Source organism: Triticum dicoccoides, chromosome 3A (genome assembly GCF_002162155.2).
Source record: "Triticum dicoccoides isolate Atlit2015 ecotype Zavitan chromosome 3A, WEW_v2.0, whole genome shotgun sequence".
Taxonomy (NCBI): Eukaryota; Viridiplantae; Streptophyta; class Magnoliopsida; order Poales; family Poaceae; genus Triticum; species Triticum dicoccoides.
The window spans coordinates 115,602,267-115,611,498 of NC_041384.1; positions in this window are offsets into that span (position 1 = coordinate 115,602,267).

The following is a 9,232-nucleotide window of genomic DNA, read 5'->3' on the forward strand; positions in this document are numbered from 1 at the left end:
TAGAAATTTTTCTTTTTTTTATTTATAGAAATATTAGAAATGTTATACAAATGTTAGTTATATATATATAGAAATGTTATAAATTTTTTTTCTATTTTTTAGTTATAGAAATATTAGAAATGTTGTAGAAATGTTAGTTATATAGCATTGTTGGAAATGTTATAGGAATGTTAGTTATATAGAAATGTTAGAAATTTTAGTTATCAAAATCCAATCATTAAAAAAATGTTACTTTTTGCTAGCATATAGCTAGTATTTGTTCTCGACGATGCCCGGCCCGCATCCTCGCCGTCGACCCGTCCGCGACGACGTCCGACTGACCCATGTCCGGGACTGGGTTCTGCCGGGCTAGCACTGGGAGGTGCTGCCTGGAGGGGTGCGCCGCTTGATGAGGAACCCGGCCCCGGTCGTCGATCCTGATCTCCTTTGGTGGCGTTCGCGTGGGCCAGTTTTGGTGCGGAGGGAGCCGGCCCCGCCGGAGGTGGTATGTCGTCGTGTCAGGGAGGAGGACGAGCACGTCCATCGCTACATGGTTGCGTTAGAGGGCGGCAGGTTCTCCAATACCTGGCAGTTTCTTCAGGGATCTCACTTCAGCTATGATCCTGTGAGGGTTCCTTCTCTTTGGGTGTCCACCGCACGCGCCGCATGATCCGACGATGTATTCGAGATTATATCTATTATTCAAGACGATGTATTCGATATTATATCTGTTATTCGGGATGATGTATTCGAGATTATATCTATTATTCGAGACGACGTATTCGAGATTATATTCGATGATGCTTATTATGTACTATGATTGATTCAGTTTTCCTTATTAATTGATTGCATCCATGCATTGTAATTTGAATATATTTCTTTTGGATTAGTTAAACAAAACCTATGGCGGACAATACCGACAGAGAGGGAGAAGATACCCTGTTCAATATCATACGCAATCCTCGCGAGGCAGATGATGATCAGAATGAAGAAGATTATGATGGCTCCGAATATCTAAACAACACCGGGGAGGGTGATATGATATTCGATCGCGACGACCGAATTGATGAAGTCATGAACTATGAACATGACGAAGAAAATGTTGATCTTGAAACAACAAAGACCGGCGAGGTATATATATTTATATAAGCAGGCATCTGGTGATCATCACATGTTTTAAATGACTTGAAGATATATTAACGAATCGATCTTTCTTCTTTCAGCCATCTGGATCGAGCAAATCTTCAGGCAATAGGACGAAACGAGGCCCGGACAAAAAGTTGAAGGAGGGCGTAAAGTACAATATCGAGGCAATCAGACGTAATGGTAAACCATTCGCGCGTAAGAAGATTGCGAACAAGTTCGTTCGTCAGTGCGGAGTTCTTGTGAAGGACCAACTCCCGATCTCCCTTCAAGAATGGAGAGAGCCAGCGAAGCCACATCCAGGAGTTACTTTTGTCGACGACAGACAAAAACATTTGCTTTGGGAAACGCTCATGGAACATTTCACCCTACCAGATCATTTCACAGATGCAGATGTGGAGAAAGTCAAGGACGCTGCTCTTAGGAAGATGGCGGTTGCATTCAAGAACCACAAGATTCGTGAATGGGCCAAGTATGTCAACGGAGGAAGGAAGACTCCAGTATTCGAGGGAACACTAGAGAACCAAAGTGCTCATTGGGACGATTTCGTGAAATTCAAGGATTCGGAATTATCTAAGGAACGGTCAAGAATAAACAAGGCCAATGCCGCAAAAAAGGATAAGTTCCATAAGCTGGGGCTAGGTGGCTATGCAGTGGGAATGCCTAAGTGGGATAAGTTTGAGAAAGAGATGCTGGATGCAGGTGTCACTCCAGAAACATTGAGCTAGCCACCCAGGTGCAGGACTTGGTTCTATGCGCATGGGGGGGAGTTGCACCCGAAGACAGGCAAAGTTTCGAAGAAGGCATGTCTGGACGGAGCCGAAGATAAGCTACTTGTTGCAATAGAAGAGGCTCGATCCGGGTTATTCGAGCCCAACAGAGAGACCGACGAGCTTATGCGTGCCCTGGGAAATCCTGAACACCCGGGAAGAACACGAGGCATGGGTGCTATTCCGTGGTATGAGGGGTTTTCGGACTGGAACGCCGACTATAGAACCCGTGCGAGAAAGAATATTGCGGAGGAGAAGAAGAGGAAGATGGAGGAGGAGCAGAGGAAGCTAGACTATGAACACCTTCAAGGCCTAGAATCAGCGCACGCGGACTTGGCAATCAAATTCCAGCGGCGGCAGGAGAAGATCGACTCACTTAGCTAGCAAAGGGGGTCTCAGCAGCTAGCGGATGATCCACCAATGGATAGCACCGTCCCATCCATGCCGAGAAGCAGCGTGGGTTCTGCCCCGGGCGACGCATTGCTGGATAGCTACCCAGTGGATGACATCATGGAGAATACTAACTGCGAGCTACACTTCAAAATGAAGAACATATCCATGAAGGTGGCGGACGCCCTTGCTTTTACAAATCCCCCCGAGGCAACCTTCCATTGCAACCCGATTCCATCGGGCTATGCTTGTGTCTTGGTTGATGAGGTGGTGGACCAATATTCGGGGCTAGAGCTTGACATTCCTGGAGGTGACGATGAGCACACACTAGGAGAGGCCAACCATCGTATTATCCTATGGAGAAAGGATTGCATCATCTTTCGAAGGCCACCGACACCGCGTCATCCGACTCCTCGTCACAGTCCGCCATCGAGTCAACAGACTCCCGCTCCTCCAAGTCCACCAACGCGTCAGGCCACTCCTCCTCCAAGTCCGGCACAGCTTCAGGCCACTCCTCCTCCTCCAACTCAGCCACGTCAGCCGTCTTCGCTGCCTCAGCAATCACGGAAGAGAGCCACCTCAGCTATGGTGCGTAGCGGTACAAGTCGAGGTAGTACTGCAGGTACAGGCGGAGGCAAGCGATTTCAATATGGTCCAAGCCTCGCACCTCTTCCACAGAGGCCTTACGACAAGTCCGAGGAGGAAAACGTAGCCATATCGAAGGCCGAGGTGGAAGCCCATTTTGCACCGAAACCGCCACCGCCGCCAGGGGAGAAAGTGCCTGTGGAAAAGATTGACCACTTCATTCGTATGGCTTGACCACCAGCTCCCAAGCCTGTTGACACAGACTATGAGCGCCACCTCAGGAAGTTAAATCGAGCACGTCTACAGAAAGAGGCGAGCTCAGGCTCGAGCAAATCAGCTGGCAAAAGGAGCAGTAAAACCGTTCCCTAGCTGGGAGAACAGGCGGCGCAATCAACCCCCCCGCTTGTTGTGCCAACAACACATGAGAGTAGGCGCGCCCAATATTATTGTGGGCAAACCGTTAACGTTCCCGGGGTGGGCGATGTGGTAATAACCGAGGAGCATATTGCGCAGGCTGAATCGATCGGGATCACTGTTGGACAACTCCTCGATATCGAGCCCATGTCTCCGACTAGAGAGGAGGAAATAAAACGGAAATATGCCTGGGGCCAACCTTTGGTCGAGCCAGAGGAGGTCAATAAGCTCCCAACAAGAATGTATGAATTGCATCAATGGTACATGGACATTACCAAGATTTCCAATCGAGAGTCCCTCATGGTGAATGTCAACGAGGAGCATTACTACCATAAGAAAGCTGTGACCGTTGAGTATTCAGAACTTTTTCAGCTATACAATAAAGACGCACTCGACAAATCTATCGTCAGTTGCTATTGACTGTAAGTGATTTCTTTCTGTAATTTAAGTCTCAAGCTAGCTGATCATTTTGATCAACCATTACCAGTAATTATCCTCACTATATTCTTTTTTGTGGTATTATGCAGGATGAAGATTTATGAAATTAAAAAAGGTGGACTCTATGGCATTGGGTTCGTTGACCCAAATACCATTAATGAATACACATGGAAAATAGATCCATATCATGCAAAATGTGTAGAGGAAAGCATGCTACAGTTCTTCAAGGAACTCAAATACAATGAAGATATACTACTTCCTTACAACTTCCAGTGAGTCACACTGTCTTGTACTACAAATTCTGTTTTTCCCTACTAGCTATAGCTACATGTTTTTGCTTACATATGCCCGCTTAATTAAGACATGCAAATGTGTGTGCATGCAGATTTCACCGGATCTTGTTAATCATTAAAGTTGATGAAGGAACAGTTGAAGTACTAGACTCGCTACTTAAGAAAGCAAGTGACTACACCATCGTGAAGGGGATAGTCAACAGGTAATTTCAATCATTATTAACTATATCTCGGCCTATTTAATTAGTTCGTCATTTCCTGATAACAACTATTTAATAACCCATTTATTCATTTTCTTTGTCGGCGGGCAGGGCTTGGGCAAAGTTCATCAGGGTCACTCCAGGCCCATGGAAACAAAGTCTGAAATGGTATCGACCCAAGGTAAGTAATTAAGTAGTACTAGCTAGCTGCCATCTCTTTAATTATGATGCTTGATTAATTATTATCTGATCAAGTTCCATTCTCATAAAGGCCCTGAAGCAGGCGTCGGGGAATGATCTATGTGCATACTACGTTTGCGAGAACATTCACATGATGGCGTCCGAAAGGAGCAAATCTCAAAGACAAGAGTGGGTACGATATCGATTGTCAGAACACTATTCACAATTTTTACACCATTATTGATATCTAGTCACACAACTAATACACATGCATATTGATCTCCTTCTTAACAGTTCAAAGAGGTGCGGGACAAGCTCCTAGCACAGGACTGCATAGGAGCAATTCAAGAGGAAATAGCGGGATTTTTGCTCGATCAGGTCATAGATCCCAAAGGAGAATACTATTACCTGCTACCGCCCCCATGAACCACTTCCAATTGTTATCGTGCTCCGAAGACATAATTGCTTTGTTAGTATGCTAGAAGTATTATTATTTTCTATGTCAATGTAAACTTTTGTCTTGAATCTTTCTAATCTGAATATTCATACCACAATTAAGAAGATTTGCATTGAAATTATGCCAATTAGTACTCCACATCAAAAATTCTCTTTTTATCATTTCCCTACTCGAGGACGAGAAGGAATTAAGCTTGGGGATGCCTGATACGTCTCCAACGTATCTATAATTTTTGATTGCTCCATGCTATATTATCTACTGTTTTGGACCATATTGGGCTTTATTTTCCACTTTTATATTATTTTTGGGACTAACCTATTAACCGGAGGCCCAGCCCAGAATTGCTGTTTTTTTGCCTATTTCAGTGTTTCGGATAAACAGAATATCAAACGGAGTCCAAACGGAATAAAATCTTCGGGAACGTGATTTTCTCACCGAACGTGATCCAGGAGACTTGGACCCTACTGCAAGGGATCAAACAGGAGGTCACGAGGGTGGGGGGGGGGGCGCCCCCCTTCTAGGGCGCCCCCCTTGCCTCATGGGCCCCTCGGTGCTCCACCGACGTACTCCTTCCTCCTATATATACACACGTACCCCCAAACGATCAGAACAGGAGCCAAAAACCTAATTCCACCGCCGCAACTTTCTGTATCCATGAGATCCCATCTTGGGGCCTATTGCGAAGCTCCGTCGGAAGAGGGCCGTCATCATGGAGGGCTTCTACATCATCCTAGCCCCTCCGATGAAGTGTGAGTAGTTTACCTCAGACCTTCGGGTCCATAGTTAGTAGCTAGATGGCTTCTTCTCTCTCTTTGAATCTCAATACAAAGTTCTCCCCTCTCTTATGGAGATCTATTCGATGTAATCTTCTTTTTGTGGTGTGTTTGTTGAGACCAATGAATTGTGGGTTTATGATCAAGTCTATCTATGAATAATATTTGAATCTTTTCTGAATTCTTTTATGTATGATTGGTTATCTTTGCAAGTCTCTTCGAATTATCCATTTGGTTTGGCCAACTAGATTGGTCGTTCTTGCCATGGGAGAAGTGATTAGCTTTGGGTTCAATCTTGCGGTGTCCTTACCCAGTGACAGAAGGGGCAGCAAGGCACGTATTGTATCGTTGCCATCGAGGATAACAAGATGGGGTTTATTTCATATTGCATGAATTTATCTCTCTACATCATGTCATCTTGCTTAAGACGTTACTCTGTTTTTAACTTAATACTATAGATGCATGCTGGATAGCGGTCGATGAGTGGAGTAATAGTAGTAGATGCAGAATCGTTTCGATCTACTTGTCACGGACGTGATGCCTATATACATGATCATGCCTAGATATTCTCATAACTATGCTCAATTCTGTCAATTGCTCAACAGTAATTTGTTCACCCACCATAGAATACTTATGCTCTTGAGAGAAGCCACTAGTGAAACCTATGGCCCCGGGGTCTATTCTCATCATATCAATCTCCATTACTTTAATCTTGCTTTTCTTTTTTACTTTGCCTTTACTTTTTACTTTGCATCTTTATACCAAAAATACCAAAAATATTATATCTATCAGATCTCACTCTCGTAAGTGACCGTGAAGGGCTTGCCAATCCCTAATCGCGTTGGTTGCGAGTAGCTATCGCTTTGTGCAGGTACGAGGGACTTGAGCGTGGGCTCCTACTGGATTGATACCTTGGTTCTCAAAAACTGAGGGAAATACTTACGCTACTCTGCTGCATCATCCCTTCCTCTTCGGAGAAAACCAACGCAAGCTCAAGACGTAGCAAGAAGGATTTCTGGCGCCGTTGCCGGGGAGACTACGCAAAAAGTCAATATACCAAGTACCCATCACAATCCCTATCTCTCGCATTACATTATTTGCCATTTGCCTCTCGTTTTCCTCTCCCCCAATTCACCCTTGCCGTTTTATTCGCCCTCTCTTTCTATCCTCCCTCTCTATTTGCCTCTTCTGGCCCGTTTGCTTTTTGTTTGCTCGTATGGTTGGAAATAGTCATTTATTTATTACTAAACAGAGAACCTAAGATTTATGGATCCTCATCCGCTTGCTAATCTTTTTAAGAGATCCAGTTATGTTGAACCAATTGCTAGTGAGTTCTGTGCACGAGATTATCTTTATGAAGTTTTGCTTGAAATTCATGAATCTGAAAATTGCGATGAAGTAAGTGATGAAGTGATTCATGATAGATCTTTGAATAAAAAGCATGATTGCAATGATGTTATTATAAATTATATTAATGAAAATTGTGCTAATAATATGCAAAACCCTAAGCTTGGGGATGCTAGTTTTGTTATGTCCTCTACTTGTTGCAATGATCATGATTGGGGTGATTCTTCTTTTGATCTTGAAAATTTATTTAAACCCCATGATGAATATGAGATTGATTATAATGTTTGTAATAATACTGAAAGTGGTTTTGTAAGAATGTCAACTTTAGATCCCACATATTTAGAGAATGTTCAATCTTATGAAGTTTTTGATAAAAGTGTGTTTGGGAAGGTCATGAATTTAGTTAATGTTAATCCCACTATTTCGGAAAAGTGCCAAATTTGCATGCATGTAGATCATGTTGAGAATATTTTATGTGATAGCTATATTGTTGGAGTTTCTTATGATCCTACATGTAATTACTATGAGAGAGGAAAATATGGTTGTAGAAATTTTCATGTTACTAAATTACCTCTCGTTATGTTGAGATTGCTATTGTTTCTTTCCTCTTCCTTGCATATGCTAGTTTTTGATTGCCTTGATAATTTGTTTGCCTATAAGATGCCTATGCATAGGAAGTATGTTAGACTTAGATGTGTTTGTCACATGCTTTATGATGCTCCTTTTATGCTTCAATTCTTGTCTTTCATGTGAGCATCATTAAAATTATCAATGCCTAGCTATAAGGCTTTAAAGAAAAGCGCTTGTTGGGAGACATCCCAATATTTTTACTTGCTGTTATTTAATAAATAAATTATTTAGCCTCTATTTTGGTTGTGTTTTTTTGTGTTTAATTAGTGTTTGTGCCAAGTAGAACCGTTGGGAAGACTTGGAGAAAGTCTTGTTGAACTTGCTGTAAAAACAGAAACTTTAGCGCTCACGAGAACTGCTGTCGTTTTTATTTGAAGAGTTCTATTTAGTTAATTCTTTTTGAAGATTATTAATAGATAAATTCCTCACGTCCAGCAATTTATTTTAGAATTTTTTGGGTTCCAGATCTTGCGCTAGCTACAGATTACTACAGACTGTTCTGTTTTTGACAGATTCTGTTTTTCGTGTGTTGTTTGCTTATTTTCATGAATCTATGGCTAGTAAAATAGTTTATAATCCATAGAGAAGTTGGAATACAGTAGGTTTAACACCAATATAAATAAAGAATGAGTTCATTACAGTACCTTGAAGTGGTCTTTTGTTTTCTTTCGCTAACGGAGCTCACGAGTTTTTTATTTTGAGTTTTGTGTTGTGAAGTTTTCAAGTTTTGGGTGAATTCTTTTGATGGATCATGGAACAAGGAGTGGCAAGAGCCTAAGCTTGGGGTGCCCATGGCACCCCCAGGATAACCCAAGGATACCAAAAAGTCAAAGCTTGGGGATGGCCCGGAAGGCATCCCCTCTTTTCGTCCACTTCCATCGGTAATTTACTTGGAGCTATATTTTTATTCACCAACATGATATGTGTTTTGCTTGGAGCGTCTTGCACTACTAGAAAAAGGACTATAGATGGGATTGACACTAATGGCGCACCAGATAAGTGGTGCGCCATTAGTATATACTAATGGCGCACCACCTTCTGATACGCCATTAGAGTTGAAACTACTAATGGCGCACCTGGCCCAGGGTGCGCCATTAGTATCAATTTTTTTTGGACTAGTGCGCCTGTCCAAACGTACTAATGGCGCATCCAGACACAGTGCGCCATTACTAGCTGTAACTAGTAATGGCGCACCTGTCGGAAAGTGCGCCACTAATGTTGTTTTTTTATTATATTTTTTATTCCTTTTTTTGCAAAACTACTAATGGCGCACTGTGGAACAGTGCGCCATTAGTATATTTTTTTTGCAAAACTACTAATGGCGCACCACCAGAAGGTGTGCCATTAGTAACCTGGATTACTAATGGCGCATTTAGAGTTGGTGCGCCATTAGTAAGTGGACCAATCCATCCATCGTAACTCTGTCCACGGATTGATGACATGGCGTCCATCCATCCATCCATCCATCTATCTACAGAAAAAAGAAAAAAGAAAAGAAAAGAAAAGGAGATACCCCCACCCGCAGGCCAAACCCTAGCTCAGATCCCCCGTCGCCCCCTTCCTCCCTCGTCCCCATCTCCTCGCCGCCGCCCCCTCCCCGATCTCGATCTGCCGCCGCCCCCTCCCCGATCTC